Consider the following 18533-nt stretch of genomic DNA (forward strand, 5'->3'; position numbering starts at 1 on the left):
CAAAGTACTGAATTCTCTGCCAACAAACGTTCAACCAGGTATCAGATGAATGAGATTCCTAAGTTAAGACAGAAGTTGGAATAGATTCTTCCATGCATGCATGCATTTGTTCATTTGCTTTTTCTTTTAACAAATAGCATCTCAATCTGCTATCTTATTTGTCTTCTGCTCTACAGATTGTATAATTCTTCTAAATATTTTACATATAAAAGACAGAGTAGCAGTCTGAATCACACTAAAAGCAAAGTAAGGATCTATAGCATTTGCTCTGTTACTGTTTTTGTTTTTTTATGTTTTATATTATTTTATGTTTTAAAGGATGTTCCTGGAATAAGAACTCTTATTTTCCTATTTCATGAGAAGCTTTTAATATTTTAAGAGACTTTAGCAATTTTAAGGAAGCAATAGGATGAACAGTATAAGAATCACTTGAGTCAAGTCATTAAATACAGCCTGGGATGCCAAAAGATTGCACAAATTCAATATCCAAAAGAGTATGACCTAAAAGATGAGCACATAGAGCCATGAGAAATACAGTTCCCAAGTTGGCAGATGGAAATTAGGATTACTGTCATCATTAATTTTTAGAACACTTGATGTCTCTGAAGTAGTTTTCAATCCTTTATTGGTTATTTTTTTCACTCATGATTCCATTTTAAGTGGATCGTTGTCATTATTTCACCAATGAGAAAACCATCACAGAGGAAGAGTCAATAATTTATTACATCCTACAACAAATGAGCCACAGAAGAACGATTTAGACACTGATTTTATTTCCTCTGCTTTTTGAAGTCTCACCTTGTTTCGGTTGGTTAGACCACTGGATATAACTACAATCATGCACCATGTGACATTTCAGTCAACAGTGGACCGCATATCTGATGGTGGTCCCATAAGATTAGTATCGTGTAGCCTAGGTGTATAGTAGGCTGTACGATCTAGGTTTGTGTAAGAACTGTAAAGGAGGAATAAATTTTCTTTACCTTTCTAGGTTCTTCTAGCTGGTCTAAGAATTAGTGACATGAGACAGATTAATAGGAGAAAAACAAACAATAGTTTAAAAATATGTATATATAGGAGAAACCCAGGAAAACAAACTAACTCACCAAAACGACTGAAGCCCTCACTTTAAATACCTTCCTCAGCTAGACATGAAAGAAGATGGGTGTGGTGGAGAGTCAGGAAGTTCAAAGGGAAGGAAGGCAATTCACAGGTAAGTGGAAAGGAGCAAACGTTTGGAAAAGAAATGTTTGTTTGGCAACACAGAAACGAAGAACAGAGGAGAAACCAACAAACAGACTTTTCTAGGTTCCTCCCTTCTACCACTCAATTCATGCTATGCTAAGGTGATCACTTATTTCCTGAGACAGGAATTTTTTATCTGAATTTTTTTAGGTAGTTAAGGCAGTGGTAACAAGAAAAAACTTCTGAGTCTGTTTTATAAAAATAGTTATCCTAAAATAATCCTCATATTAAAGAGATACATTTTGGGGTGACAAATTTTGCTCCCCTTTGGTACACTCTATAATGTTCACACAAGGATATTGCCCAATGGCACATTTCACAGAATGCATCATCATTGTTAAGCGATGCATGACTGTAGACAGAAAAAAGAATTATTATGTAACGTGAAGAAATTTGTTTCAACTAAAGGTGAAGCTATAACCAGTCATGTATAATCCCTAGAGAACATAAGAGCATTAGCCTAACTATTGTACATAAAATTATTTGGGCCATCATAATATTTTTGAAAAACTCAAAGAAACTTAAAATTCAACTTCCCACCCTTCCAAACAGAATTTTTTCAATTTGAGAAGAGGATGTTTGTATATTGTGGCCATGTGCAGACTCAAATTTGGGTTAAGTCTAGATAATGAGGTGTAGAAGCTGGAAAGGCATTGAGTAATTACTGAGCTACAGAGAGTTACAGGGAGTTTTAGCAGAGCTGTTGATTCTGAATGAATTTTATCTTTTTGTTGAAAGCTTGAACTATCTCTAACTGTGTGCCTTTAGGTATGTTCTTTTTTTCTTTTGGTGAGGAAGATTGTCCCTGAGCTAACATCTGTGCCAGTCTTCCTCTATTTTGTATGTGGGATGCCACCACTGCATGGCTTGATGAGTAGTGTGTAGGTCTATGCCCAGGATCTGAACCCACAAAACCCAGGCTGCCAATGCAGAGCATGCAAACTTAACCAATATACCACCAAGTCAGCCCCTAGGTAAATTCTTAATGTCTCTTTTTCTTGGTTTTCTTATCTGTAAAATAGAGAATGACAGCTGTTCACAACTGTTTTTTCTTTGTGAGAATTAAATGAAATAATTCACTTCAAGCACTATGCAGGATAGCGAACCCATAGTAATCCCTTAGCAATTATAAGGCATTATTTTAATCATTATTTTGTGTCAGTTTTTAAAATAGAACTTTTTGTAGCATAGATTTTTAACTGAAACTAAATAGTGTTTCAGTATAAATAAAATACCATATAATTATGTGTGCTAGGCAGAGTTTCTAAAATGGTCCCTCAATGTTGTACAGATGTTTTGTTTCCAAAACTTGTAATTATGATGTTATCACTCCTATGATCATGCTGTTATATGGTTCAGTTGACTTTAAGAAGAGACCATTATTCTGGGTTTTCTGGGGAGGCCAAAGGTAATTACAGGAGCGCTCGAAAGTGGAGAGGTTTCTTATGATGTCAGAAGAAGTCAGAAAGGTTTGAAGTTTGAGAACTCGGTGTGCCATTGCTGCTTTGAAGATGGAAGAGTCGTGTAAGAAGGAAGGTGTACAGAGTCCAGGGGTAGAAAGAAGACCTCAGTTAACAGCCAGCCAGGAACGGGGGACCTCAGTCCTACAACTGCAAGGGAATGAATTCTGTCAACAATCTGAATGAACTTGAAAGTTGAGTCTTCCCAGGGCCTCACACAGTCAACACCTTGATTTCAACTTTGTAATACCTGAAAGAGATGACCCATCTGAGCCCAGCCAGACTTCTGACCCAAAGATAATAAATAACTGTCATTTTAAATCGCTGTTTGTGGAAATATGTTACACATCAACAGAAATCTAATGCGCCATGCTATGCTTATTTTGTTAACATACAACTTTTTTGACACCAAAAAAAACTCAAGATCAAATAGATTTAATGTAAATATTTAATTTAGTAATTGGATGTGAATAAAAGTCATCTAAGTTTAATAATATTAGATTTTAGAGTGCAAAGAGATTTTAAGGAACATACAGTCTAGGAGGAAGAAAATGTAATCATAAAGAATAAATAATTTGCCTTGGCTTAATGATTTGCACCCTGTGGGATCTATAACCATATGCTCTTAAAGGATCATTAAAAGGGGTCTGCAATATATGTTCATCAAATATCCTATTGAATATATGAAATAATTGTATTCTGTAACTATTTGTACATGGTCTTTCTATTATTCACATGCAGTCTACCAAATGAATCAATTTTATATTTTCATCATTCATATTCTTGTTTAAGCTCTGCTGAATTTGCACAACTCTCATGTGGGGCAAAAGATCTCATAGCTGCAAACTGAAGCCCTACTCTATGCCAAATATTGGCTAGTCATGCAGTGGCATAATTAGCTAGATCTCCTAACTCCAAAGTCCTATGCACTCCACTGTAGTCCACTATACTATAGTGCCTCTTTTGTCCACATTTTATATTACAGAGCAGGTCTGAGGTCTGTTTTATTATCTTTGTATTCTGTTTAATGAAGCATCATGATTGGTTAGAACCACCCTATCAATCTCCTTAGAGATACTCCTGATTAATGTCAAAGCAAAAATTGCAGCGGACAAATTAAACAGGAAAGGAAGACTTTATTTAAGACTATTGCAATATGGGAGAGAGATTGAACTTAGCTTCACTAAAACAAAGGGCTGGAGAGTTTGAAGAGCTTGGCCGGGAGGGGATTGTAGGCCATCTGTGTTTGCTTATTGGCTGTATTCAAAGGAAAAATCACTTTTCTATATCTTTTGACAGGAGGTAGTTTTACAATTGGAACAAGGCATCCTCAGAAGTCAGGCTCCTACCCTCCCACAGAGACTGGGCAATTGGGACTCTATCTTCCTTGATGATTACGTTTCAAAGGATGGCTCCCATGTCCTTGAGAAAGTCATGGTGCATTGTAAAATTGGCAAGAGGCTTTCACAAATATTTACATCTGGAAAGGGCAGAGAAAGAGTTTTCAAGTTTTCTAAATTAAATGCTCTAAGAAAAAGGTCAGGGACCCTGACTCACTAAGAAGGTTGTGTTCAGTTTGATCAAGCTGAGATGAACAGTCAGACTATTTTGACCACTGCTACAACTTTTGACCCACTCTATCTTTTCAAAACACTTAATTCCTCAAATAATAGATATAAATATACACGCGAGTAATGCAGTTTTGCATGGACTAATTCAAACAGATAGAATGAACAATAGACAAAATAATGGGCTATCATATTAATAAATAAATGTTAAAAACTCTTCTAATTCAGAAACAGACAACTTTTCTGCAAATGCTTTCTTTATGTAGGAATTATGATAAGACAAAAAAAAAAAACCTCTCACCATTATCAAACAAATGTTTTGAACGTTAGTTTTGGACACTTCAGGGACTACCATTTTTACTGACTTAACTTTTTTCTCAAGTTTAGTTAAACACAAGAACCTTAAAATGTAGAGAGCTGTAACAAACCAGATGAGAGGAGAGAGGGTATAATGAAATACAAAACGGAGAGCTTTGCTGATGAGTATCTCTAGAGTGAGTGAGTAAAGGTTTGGAGAACTGTCTTGCCTCCATCCCAATTATCCAATTATTTCTTTATAATAGTAGACCATAAACTTCTGTGCTGATTCACCAGATAAAAGACCAAAAGACGTGGTTTTGAGTCCAAGTATTTCCTCTTATGAGCTAACGTTGTCATTAGACCTCTTTAGACCTTAGGTTCCTTGTAAAACTGGAGTTATATCATGTTTATCTTAATGATTGAGTGGGATTTCTTAGAATAGTGTTCAATTGCCTAGAATAGTGCCAGCATATATTGTTAATTAATAACAATTATCATTATTTTAAAACCTTAAGGATGTGACTTTTAAAGAGTAATTATAGAGTAATCATGGACTTTTACCCAAAGCAGGCATCCTCTTTACAACGTCCCCTGCCGGTATCCTTCTCCCCATCTCCTCCCAGTCCCTACTGGATCACCTCTAGGACAATGATGTCCACTATTTCACAAGACTGTGTATTCCATTTTAACGCTAGTTTCCAAAAATTCTTTCTTAAAATATCCCTGCCTGTCATAGTTACTAGTTCTATTTCTTACTCTAGTATAGATGGATACATAGGTAGAGATAGGTTAACTGAAATAAATTTGCATTGTTTGACAAATTTATGTTTGTAAACATGAACTGTCTATGTCAGAGTTTTGAATTACTATGTAAATTAACAAAACTTTTAAAAACCAAACCCCATATCAAACCCTTCTTGTCACCTCAGTATTTCAGTACAGTGACATTTAGTTACGTAATGTCACCCTAGCTTCACGAAGGGGGTTGGCCAGTCCTGCGATGATGATTGGTTTGTTGATGTGTCAGATCCCCAAGCACTAGGGGTTTTATTTTAGAGATATGACAAAAAGTGATGAATGTCAAAATGAGATAAAAGCACTGTCATTGTTCCATCCAGCTGAGGAAAGATGCTTTCAGAATCCCAACAGTACCAATCCTGTCACTACTGAGCCAGCACTCATCAACTTTTGACTTGGGCAGTGGAAATAGCAGAGTCATCTAAAGCTTGTGCTTCTAGGATTTGCTGAAAGACAGCAAGAGAATAAGTTAATACTCAAACTGAATCATCACCCACCTTGGGTACAAAGAAAACTGCAAGATTGTTTATTCCATTGTCCTTGCAGTTGTTAAAAGAAACATCCTTTTTTTTTATTGAGTTCATAATAGTTTATATAATTGTGAAAATTCAGTTGTACATTATTTCTTGTCTGTCACCATATGAGTGCTCCTCTTCATCTCCTGTGCCCACCCTCTACGCCATTTCCCCTGGTAACCACTAACCTGTTCTCTTTGTCCACGTGTTTGTTTATCTTCCCCATATGAGTGAAGTCATATGGTGTTTGTCTTGCTCAGTATGGCTTACTTCGCTTAACACGATACCCTCCAGGTCCATCCATGTGGTTGCAAATAAAACAAACATTCTTGATAGGCTTCAAATAGTGAAGAAACTCATACAGAATGAGAGGATTAACTTTGGTGACCTTGTCAGTATTTTTCACTTCATCCCATCTTTGTGAACTTGATAATTCAGAGTCGTATTTTTATTAAAGTAAATTTCCAAATATTTTCTTAAAAACATAAAACTTAGTCTACACAAGATAATCATGCTAGGTTGACCTTTATACACAGCACCATCATCCCCTAAGTCTTTATAATCACAATTCTTTCAGATTCTTTACCCACATAATTGCACTATCTGGCCCTGTCATCCTCTCCTTTCCTCTCAGAGCAGTCACCCTTGGCCTTCTGTGGCTGTGTCCCATAGCTTCCTTTAGTTTCTTTAGTGGATCTGGTACCCTGTTAGCTATGTTTATCATCTAATATATTCCCTTAACAACATTTATAACAAATGTGATGATTTTATTAATTCCTGTATTTCCTACTAAACTTCAATCTTTGAATGTTTGGACTTCATTGGACATTTTAATCCATTGTATCTTCAGTGACTACCACAGGGTGTAGTGTGAATAAATGTATCTGCCTGTATCCGGCCTCTATTCTTCCATAGGAACGATAATCACCATGTCATATGAATCTCTAAGTTGTACATTGTATTCATAGCTCACATTTATTGAGCTCTTACTCTCTGTTATGACATGCTTAATCTTCTGCCCTTCACATCCTGGTAATTTAGAAATTAAGCTCTGAAGTCTGGATTTAAATCCTGTTTTCGCCATGTGCAAGCTGTGTATCCTTGGGCAAATTGCTGCACCAGGTAATTCAACTTTCTCACCTGGGAAAAGGAGATAATATTAACTAAATCAAATAATTGTATTAAAAACTTAAATAATACACATAAATTACAATACAATACTGACACAACAAGCACTCAACAAATGTTAATTTTTAGAATTGTTATCATTAATAAACCTAACATGATAGAATTATTATCATTAATAAACTTAATGTGATAGATTCTGGGTATACAAGAATAATAATGAATAGTCTCAGGCTTAATAATTTTACAATATAGTTAAATGAAAATAAAATATAATGAAAGAGTATTATGTATTGAAATAAAAATATATTAAAAGGACTACAGAGGACAAAAAAGGGAAAAATTAAGGACTTATTTTTTCATGGGAATTTCTCATTTTTTGTTGCACTCATATCCCCTTTATTAAAGCAACTTTTTAAATTGAAATCTGACATACTACAGTAAAGTGTGCAAATGATAAGTGTACAGCTCAGGGAATTTTTACAAAATGGAATCTTGTGCATATACCACCCATATCTGGAAATAGAACACCATCAGCACTCCAGAAGCTCCCTCGAAGGTAACCACTAAGAGGACTCCTGTTACCTTAGATTAGATTTTATTCTTTCTGAACTCAACATAATGTAATTCACTAGTACTGACTCTTTTTTTCCCTGGTTTATTGCATTTAATATTGTGTTTGTGAGATTAATTAATATTAATCCATGTGGCAGTTGTTTGTTCATTCTCATTGCTGAATGGTGTTGCAATTTATGTCTATTGCACAGTTTATTTATCCATTCTGCTGTTGATGAAATCTTGTATTGTTTCCACTATGACCTATTATATTAATATGCCACTATGAAATTCTTGTACATGTCCATATAGAAGGACCACAGCCATAGACACATTCAGATCTAATAGACACTACCAAACTCTTCCAAAGTAGTTGTTCCAGTTTGCACACTTACCCACAGCGTATGAGAGTTCTAGATGCTCCAATTCTCACCAGCACTTGATATATTTCATATCACTCTTGAATGTCTCCATTTATAAAATATTTAACGACCCTTGGTCTCATGAAACATCTCACCTTTAACTTTAAAAAAATATTGATTGTCTTCTTTTTAATTATTTATAGCACAGATGTTAATGCCTCAGGACATAATCATAATTTTAAATAAGGCCTATCATGACCTGTAACGTTGTTGATATTATTAAGACAGCTTCTTAAATCAACTCCTTCATGTTAAGCATATTAATCAGTTACATTATACTTTAGCTTCAGATTGAAAAATTATAATCCCGAATAATTTGAAACATGAGAGAAATTTATAATTCCTAAGCCCCCAGAGATGAATCAGCTGAACCTGAGGTTGAAATGACAAGCATATCAGTGAATAATAAAACCCAGCTGCCAGACCTCTTTATATGCAAGTCATTCACTGAGATCAAAACGTGGAAAATATAATACTCCTACCAACATTTCTTGTTGAATGAATGCCCAGGTGAGTTCTTCTGAAACAGCACAGTTGTACCTTAGCAAAAACAGGAAGCAGTGAAGCATCATACTTATTAGGATCCAATTTGCCACAGCAGCAGTCAAGGGCTTCAATTTCTCCCAGTGGTGATGGGAAGGGAAAAGTAGGGATAGAGAAATTTAAATTAAATTCATAGTGCAGTGCACATGTGGAATTCAGTCCTGACAGCTCTAATTACACCTACCTTACCATCACAAGTTCATTAAATGAAAGTAAAAGATTAAAAAATACTCTACACATTTATATTAAAAAAATGCCATTCTTTTCCTGCTGTAGATATCCACTCTCTTCTTCCAATTTAATGCATTTATGATCGAGATGTTTCAGATTTTAGGAGAAAATTTGTTATTTCTTTAACATATGTACATCCACACAGATAGGCAAACAAACAATTAGGAAGTCGTGTTCCATTTAGATATACCATTTGAAATGTGATCAGCATAAAGTGTCAAATTCAGGTATCTACCAATGTTCATTTGAATTGCCATGAGCTATCCAGTATAAAAACAACCCATTAGCCTTTTAGATCCTAAACCTGTCTAAATTGCAATTAGTGTTAAAATTATTAGTTATGCAAAATCATATTTTGCCATCTTGCTTTGCAAACCTAAGAACAATATTTTGGAAACTGAGTTATTTCCCTCTTTGCAAATGAAAAACTTTATCATTGTTTCTACTTACAACTCTTCAGGCTTGCTGTTGGCATATTTCTTATGGTAATCAAAATCAGGTATCTGTGTAATATGAGGTGTCCCGGTGAACTAATTTCAAAGCAGAAAGATAGATACTGTTTAGTATGACCACAATTGTGGTTTTAGAAACATGAGAAAAATACATTCACAGATATAGATAACTTTTAGAGTAACAAAAAGAGCAAAGGATTTATATTTCCCTTATCATTTACCTCATATTATTTATCAGGCATAAAATAACAAAGTGATGTGTGACATTGCACCATGCTTCTATAAAAGAATTCAGCATTTTACATTAGGAAAAATATTCAAAATTTTAATTAACGTAGTAAATATCTTGTCGAGTTCTGTGGTTTCCTTCTTAAAGAAGAAAAGTATATATGACAAATATCTTTTTTTCTTATGTAGTGGGCTCAATTAAAGCATTTGCTATGTAGGTCACTCGGGGAAACTTTAACTCTTTCAGATAACTTTCATAGATGATGGTACAGAACACTTTGCAGATCCTTTAGTTCCCTCAAACGATAAATTCATTTCTCTTGATATTTAATTGAAAGCAAGGGAATAACTTAGCATTACAAGAAATTGACCATTACTCTATGTACTAGAAAACTGCTCATAATTTACGTCTTAAATTCTTTCTCTAAATTGAAGCAGAGCTGAATGGTGAGGGATGCTTGTGTGTGCGTATGTGTGTACATGGGCACACGTGTTCATGTGGAGTGGATGGAAACAAGAAACAGATTTTTGAAAGTTTTTTTGCATGTATAAATAACATCAAGATGTAGAAAATGTTCACAAACGACTAAATTTAGCAACCTTCTACAGAAGTTTCTATAATGGCCTTGTATCCAATATGAATCATTATCCCTGATGCCTAAGGAAATAAGAATTTGCAAATGATATTTGTTTATGGTTGTCATGGTAAACTTTTAGTGGCTAAACAATGCAATTTAACTCTGAAATTAGATCAACCAATGTGGCAATAGGGTATGTTGCCAAAATCGTCATTAGAGGATTAGAAGACCTGGGTCTCAGTGTGATCTATTAAACAGCCAGGTTTTGGCCTTGGATCCTTTGCTTCTGTGACTCACTGTAAGCTGAAGATTTTATATTAGACTGTTTATAAAACACCTGCTAGCTCTAGGGTTCTTGGAATGTGCTTAATAACTACAGAGGACTTCTAATAAACTCCAGAAACTTGCGCAATGATATATGGAGGGTATAGAGGAAGTAGAATCTGTAATCTCTGCTCTCAGGGAGCTTAAAAATCCATTTCTTTAGCTCAATAAGTATTTATTAAGTACCATCTCTCTGCCAGACACAGTACTAGGTGGCAGATTTGAGACAGTGAATAACACAGATCCAGTCTCTGCCTTCACAGAACTTCTGGGAAAGACATATGACTACTTTATACTTATGGTCCTTTTTGATGACTGTTATGATAGAGGAAGTGCATAGAGCCTTGGGGACACATATTTCAGGAGAGCTAAGTAGTGTAGAAAGTTAGAGAATACCTTCTGGAAGCAGTAACCTTTTGACTTAAACCTAAACTTCGAACAGGTGTTAGTCATGCCAATAAGAGTAAAAGACCATTCCAGATAGGAAGGAATCGTGTAATCAAATACTAGATGGTAAGAGAAAACACTGATTATTTGAAGAAATAAAGTTAGCAGAATGGTACACAGAGTTTGAGATGAAAAGAGACAAGATTAATGCTTTCAAAGCAGCAGTGAAAAACCTAAGCTGGCACATACTAGGTGCTAATTTGGTCAGTACAAACATCAAATATCTGAAAAGAGTTGGAAATACTTGTTTTCAAAAGAAATCTTGCCATACTTAACGGAGGAGCCATGGCTTTTGATGAGCCTAGAAGAAAATGTGTTAAAAAAAAAAAGCAGAGGAACATTTTAGATGAGAAATATTAAACAAAACACAAACAGCGGAAATACTTTTATTTTCAACATTTTTGATATTGTAAAGTATCAAAGAGTAATTGTCTTTTTAATAGTAATTTATCAAAAACAATGTCAAACCATCAGTTGGAGTTTCAGCTTTTTAAGAAATTGAGATACTTGTGGATATTTGTGGAAATGAGCTTGATGAGTAAATAATTTCCCCACAGTGCTCTCAAAATTCACAGAAATAATCATCCTGATTTGTCCTAAAGATTGCCACATCACCCATTATTTCCTCTTGTCTTCACACTAGGTATCATTTATTACTGAATATAATACCCAACCAGTGTAACAGTATTCCAGAGTAGAATAAACAATTATAATTGAGGATGGTGGGCACTGGAAGAAATGTTTTTATTTATCTTTGAGGAGTCCACATATAATTTTTCTGGTTTCCTCTCTATTACCTATCAAGCACATGAAATATCTTCCTTCTGCAGAGTATAGAAAAACATGTAAAATTCTGAAACTTTGGGACACAATATTCCAATAGATTAAAGTTATTTATAATTTTTTTAAATGAACATGATACATTACTAATGTCTTTGTGGAAATAATTTAAAAACCCAAGTTTTACTTCAATTTTTTTATGTATTTCCTTTAAATCTACATCTAAAATGCTCTTTATAGAAGCAATGTATTTTCGATTCATGGAAAACCAAGGAAGAGTTGTTCAGTCCCTTCTATGTGTGAGGTTTTACCGCTTTTATTATCCACATCACCACTACGGGTAGCATTATCATCATCGCTTTATGTGTGAAGAAGCTGGCATTCCAAGACAAGAAAATGAGTTAAGGCTATTGGGCTCAAATGCGGTAGAGATGAAACCCAAAACTAAAACTTCTGACTCCAAATATCATCCTCTTTCCATCATTAAAATATACACACAATTTCAGTAATTAATGGTACCTGCAGGTGGTATTTTGGGAACTAAAACATAAAAGAGAAAGTAGGCACAAACGAAACCAGAAAACTAGCATCAACAGACAACCAGAAAATTAGCATGGCCTGGTTTTCTAAAGAAGTAAATTTCACTTTCATATATGTTTGTTTCTTATTTTGATATTAGCTGGATTGGGCTATGTTATTTCTCTAAAGAAGTAAGACCTAAATATTTCTCATCTCATCCATTACTGTTGATATCTGATCAGGGAAGAGGAATCAGAAAATGATGAACCTCTGGAGCATCAAGCTATATAAAGAGTGATGAGCGATGAAGTGAATCTACCATTTGCAATGCAGTGATGTAAAATATAAGATGAAATATTAATTTATAAACTAGGTTTTATAGACCTTTAATTACTGCTCAAAGTAATTGCAATCAGATTTCAGAAGAACTCAATATGAGTGAAGATAGGACTAAAAGATTCAGAGAAGCTGCATTTGGAGAGCAAGAAGAAAAACCAACAGAATATTTTGTCTTGGAAACCACGGCGGTCACCATGAAATAGACAGACACATGAAGGCCACTCACCTCCCCCTTGTTACTGGTCTTCTAATATTACAGATGAGAAGCTCAATTGTCCAACATCCCCTGCTGCTAGAGGTGGACATACAATACTGTCAATGTCCTCTAGATAAAATTCCCTGGGGAAGATGTCACTTCCCAAATTAAATGGAAAATTTATTAAACTATAAAGGTTTTCATCCTTCATTCTTCCCCTAATTGAAAAGAGACATGATACCTAAGATACAGTGTCTATCTTGAAACCAGTGAAGCCACAAGAAAGCAGCTGTAGGCCTACACATTAAGGTGGTTGAGTGGAAAGGTGGAATGAACATGAGTCCTTGAGCATATTAGTTAATTTCTATGCCATCTCTTGAGTAGCTATCTTGGGATTTTTTTGGGGGTGAGCTAAATAGAGCACTTGCTTATTTAAATCAATGTTTATTGGGTTAGTCATTACTTTTTCCAAATGCACTGACGACTAATTTAAAAAAAATCAATGAATTATAAACTAAAATAAAAGCCAATAATATTTATCAAGTGCCTAGTATGGGCTAAATATTGTCAAACCTATTTGTATGCACTACCTCGTTAAATTCTTTAAATTTCTTTAAAGCCTGTGATGATATGACTATTAGCAAACCCATGATAAAGTTAGCAGAAATTGATTAACATGACCAAATTGCCAAAACTTGCCAGTATTGGAAATGGGTTATATAACTTTTTCTGACCTGAGGGTCCGCTCTTTAATCAACTAGGCACAATGCTTCAAGAAATAGAGAGACGCACGCAAAGACAGAGAAAGGCAAAGAAAGGAGAGAGACGGAAATAGGGAGGACAGAAACAGAGTTTTAAGAAGAAATGGATTTCAACATGCCAGAATGTGGAAAGAGGTTAAAGCAGATAAGAAATGAGAAAAGACCACTTATCCTAATAGGCAATAAGTTAGTGTTATGGATTAAATGTTGTGTGACCCCCAGATTCATCTATTGAAACCCTACTCCTCAATGTGAGGGTGTTAGGAGGTGAGGCCTTTGGGAAGTCATTAGTTTTAGGTGAGATCATAAGAGTGGGGCCCTCAGGAGTGGGATTAGAGCTCTACGAATCAGGAGAGAGATTGCTTCCTCTGCTCTCTCCAATGTGAAGATACAGAGACTTTGACAGTTTGTAAACCAGAAGACGTTTTTCACCAGAACTCAGCGATGTTGCCGCCTTGATCTCAGACACCCATCCTCCAGAACTGTGAGAAATAAATTTCTGTTGTTTATAAGCCACCCAGTTTATGTTATGTTGTTACAGCAGCCTGAATAGACTGAGGCCGTTAATCATAACTTTGAAAGAAAAATTCCAAAGGAATTTGATGGATTGTATAATTATTAAGAAGTTGTTGAGGAATTCTTCAGTTTAGGGAAGATCAATTATGAAATAGAGTTTAATAAATGATTTTATAAATTAGGAGAATGCTAGTTGGGTAAAATTAAGATATTAACTGACAGATTTTAGGAGTGAATTTTGCATAAAATTTCCTTTTACCCACATTTCCTTGTTGTCTTCAAACCAACACTGAGTCAGAGAAATTTGTCTTCACTACATCATGGAAGAAAGGCACAGGGGAATACAGAAAAATAAGAGATCAATTACTTTGGTTTTCTAAAAATATTTTTAGAAATTTCATAGCATATTTAATGATTTTGAAAACAAACTTATTTTGAGTTCCACAAGCACGATGGAAATGACTATTTTAAATTTCCTGCATCATGAAAAAATAGTGGTTCATACAGAAATTAAGTTTCTATATCAAATATGGCAAATTTGTTAAGAAATTTTGACCTACTACAGATATTTTAAAATTTGACAAAATCATTTTTTTTCTCTTGGCAAAGGGGAAAGAAGGCAGTCAATTTGCAGTGGCAGCGTTGGAGAGATACAGAAAAAGGATTCCAAGGGAATGTCTTTAAAGTCACTGGTTGAAAGTGAGCATTGGGTTGTATGTTTCTTTCTTTGAGACAGTGATTCAACACATCGGGAAATTTTGAGTTGGAAAAGAGAGAAATTAATTCAATTCACATTAAATGGACTCAATATTTTAATTAAAGAAGCCAATTGAAAGAGAGGAGGTGTATGTGGTGAGAATGAGGGTATAAGTTTGAAAAGGGTAGAAATATAGGGACATGCCCTTAGTCATTTGGCAAATTTTGAATAAAAAAATGTTAAGCAAAGCTCAATGATGCTCTGAAATTAGGATCATTAAAAGCATTAACTTAGGCCCAGTATCACATTTTCAGTTTCCAGTAATGTTCTCTAAGCAAAAAAGCTAGAAAAGAGGAAAGAAATTTTGAAGATCACCCAGAGCTACGCACATACATAGCAAACATGGGGAAGCATCAAGGTTGAGAGCTGGAATTTGCATTAGAGAGCATTTGATATGCCAGGACTTGAGGCCTGCACATTGCCCAAGAGGACCCTAATGACCTGACAGAAGAGGGATCTTTGAAAGGAGTTCCACTTAAAATGCCATAAGGATCATAGATGGAAAAAAAAAGAGGTGAGGGGGGATGTGCAAGGTACGTAGTCAATGGAATAAGAGAGGGAAGATATAAAAAGGTTGTGGTAAAAGCAAACCAAAACAGGAGTGGCCCCGCGGAGCCGGCGCGCTCCCGCCTGCAGGGGGAGGGCGGACGGGGCGCGGGGACCGGCCAGGCCGCGGCGGGCGCTGTTTCTCTTTCACTTTCCTTCCCTCTGAGGCCTGCGCGCTGGCGGGCGAGGAGCCGCGGCGGCCGCGGCCGCGGGATATGGAAAAGCAGAACCACCAAAAGGAGTGATGACCAGTGATCTCATGATAAATCTGGATGTCAGTTCTCATGCCTCAGGACATCCAGTTGGGAACTCCACACCAGCTCCTGGCATCAGACTTTCATCTACTTAATACCCCTCTTTGCCTGTACTACTAAAGCCAGTCATAGCTGACCACGAATGGCTACCCAAAGGAAACACTTGCTGAAAGATTTCAATCCTTACATCACCTGCTATATCTGTAAAGGGTATCTGATCAAGCCAACTACAGTGACCGAATGCCTCCATACCTTCTGTAAGACTTGTATTGTCCAGCACTTTGAAGATAGCAGTGATTGTCCACGGTGTGGCAACCAGGTTCATGAGACCAATCCATTAGAAATGTTGAGGTTGGACAATACGTTAGAGGAAATCATATTTAAACTGGTCCCTGGACTACGAGAACAAGAACTTGAGCGTGAATCTGAATTTTGGAAGAAAAATAAGCCTCAAGAAAATGGACAAGATGATACTTCAAAAGTTGACAGACCTAAAGTAGATGAAGAAGGTGATGAAAATCAAGATGATAAAGACTATCACAGAAGTGACCCACAAATTGCTATATGTCTAGATTGTTTACGAAATAATGGACAATCAGGGGACAATGTAGTAAAGGGTTTAATGAAGAAATTCATTCGGTGTTCTACACGTGTAACTGTGGGAACTATTAAAAAATTTCTAAGTTTAAAACTAAAACTTCCAAGTTCTTATGAGTTGGATGTGCTGTGCAATGGTGAAATTATGGGGAAGGATCATACTATGGAATTCATCTACATGACGAGGTGGCGACTAAGAGGCGAAAACGTAAATTGCTTTTATACTTACCTATGTGTATATTCAGTTATATACCATTATGTTACTCAAATTTAACAGTATAACTTAGAAACTAAAAAAATAAACTGGCTTGGGAAAGAGGAAAAAAAAAAGCAAACCAAAACAGGATAGCTCTGAGAAGACAGCATAAGGGAAACCTAGATGCCCTTATTTGTGAAGGTAACTCTTTAGATACAAACCAAAGTCACAATCCATGGAAGAAATAATTGAGAAGCTGGACTTCATTAAAATGAAAGACTCTGCTCTGCAAAGACAATGTCATGAGAATGAGAAGACAAGCCATAGACTGGGAGAAGATATTTGCAAAAGACACATTTGATAAAGGGCTGTTATCCAAAATGTGCCAAGACCTCTTAAAATTCAACAAGATGAAAACAAACAACTAGATTAAAAAATAGGCCAAAAACTTTAATAGACACCTCACCAAAGAAGATATACAGATGGCAAATAAGCATATGAAAAGATGCTCCACATGTCATATGTCATCAGGGAAATGCAAATTAAAACAACAATGAGATACCACTACACACCTTTTAGAATAGCCAAAATCTGAAACACTGACAATGCCAAATGCTGGCCATGATGGGAAGCAACAGGAAATTTCATCCATTGCTGGTGGGAACGCAAAATGGTACAGCCACTTTGGAAGACAGTTTAGTGTTTTTCATAAAAGTAAACATAATCTTACCATGTCACACACCTTGGCATTTACCCAAAGGTGTTGAAAACTTATGTCCACACAAAAACCTACACATGGATGTTCATGGCAGCTGTATTCATAATTGCCCAAACTTGGAAGCAATCTAGATGTCCCCCAGAAGGTGAATGGATAAATAGATGGCAGTATATCCAGACAATGGGATATTATTCAGCATGAAAATAAATATGGAGGAAATTTAAATGCATATTACTAAGTGAAAGAAGCCAACCTGAAAAGGCTACATACGGTGTGATTCCTGCTATATGACATGCTTGAAAAGGCAAAATTACGGAGACAGTAACAATATCAATGGTTGCCAGGGGTTGGGGAAGGGGGGCGAATGAATACATGGAACACAGATTTTTTGGGCAATGAAAACACTCTTTACAATACCATAATGATGAATACATGTCATTATCCATCTGTCCAAACACGTAGAATATACAACACCAAGAGTGAACCATCGTGTAAGCTATGAAGTTTGGATGGTTGGGGTGTGTCACTGCAGGTTCATCAGTTGTAACAATGTACCACTCTGATGAGGGACATTGATAATGGGGGATGCTATGCATGTGTTGGGGCAGGGGTTATATGTGAAATTTCTGTGTATATGGGAAACATTCCCCTCAGTTTTGCTGTGAACCTAAAGCTGCTCTAAAAAAATAAGGTCTTAAAGGAAAATGATAGCTTTTACATCAAGATTTTTTAAATGGAACTTCTCTAGGTAAAGATATGTTCAATTATTTTGAGTTGTGGAACTTGATCCTAGTAGAGTACAAGTTTTGGAAACTCAATTCCTGAAGATATACATTATCGTTCAGATCCTTGTACTATTATTAAGAGTAAAAACTTCCTAGTTAGTAATGCAGTTTCAAAGGTGTTATTTTACTTTCCTGGAGTTATTTGTTTATACACTATCAGTCTAGTACAACATATACATGTTTACAACACATATCATATGTATTCAAATATTCACTCATCAAATACATGTTGACAAAATCCTCCGGCAGATATTAGAGGATTCAAAGATTGATGTGAGTCTATGTCTTTATCTTCACAGAAAACTTGAAATCTCGAACGGGAGGCAAGATGTGTAAACAGGGCACCACTTGTTAATTACATAACAATTTAACTCAGATTCAGTATTTCTCAGGCTTTGTGACAAATGGGTGTATATCAGTTCTAATTAGTTTCTGTCAGTCTTTAATTTAGGAATTTCTACATTTTTGGTACCAAGATTAAATATATTTCCTATGAACAGCAAATATTCAGCTTTATGTTTTAGTACAAATTGCCATCATCTGTCACCTGTGTTGGGCCAATAACTTGTCTCCTAACTAGTCTCCAAGTTTCCATACTAAATATTTGAAAATATATTCTCAAAAAACCCAAACAAATCCACAGACCTTTTGTCTGTTAATCAGATTGTTTGCTTTTCTTTTCTAAAATTGTTTATACCTTCTTATTATAGTTAGAGTTAAATCTGTCATACGACGCATACCAGACCCAGAGTGATCTGTCTCATGCCAATTTTTATTA

General features: G+C 35.6%; 1 pseudogene; it reads left to right on the top strand.

Annotated features, from left to right (window-relative positions):
* The first annotated feature begins 15294 nt into the window (after positions 1 to 15294).
* LOC103560259 (polycomb group RING finger protein 5 pseudogene) lies at positions 15295 to 16364 on the top strand (annotated as a pseudogene).
* Positions 16365 to 18533: the final 2169 nt, after the last annotated feature.

The sequence above is a fragment of the Equus przewalskii genome, chromosome 16, assembly GCF_037783145.1.
Source record: "Equus przewalskii isolate Varuska chromosome 16, EquPr2, whole genome shotgun sequence".
In the NCBI taxonomy this organism is placed as follows: Eukaryota; Metazoa; Chordata; class Mammalia; order Perissodactyla; family Equidae; genus Equus; species Equus przewalskii.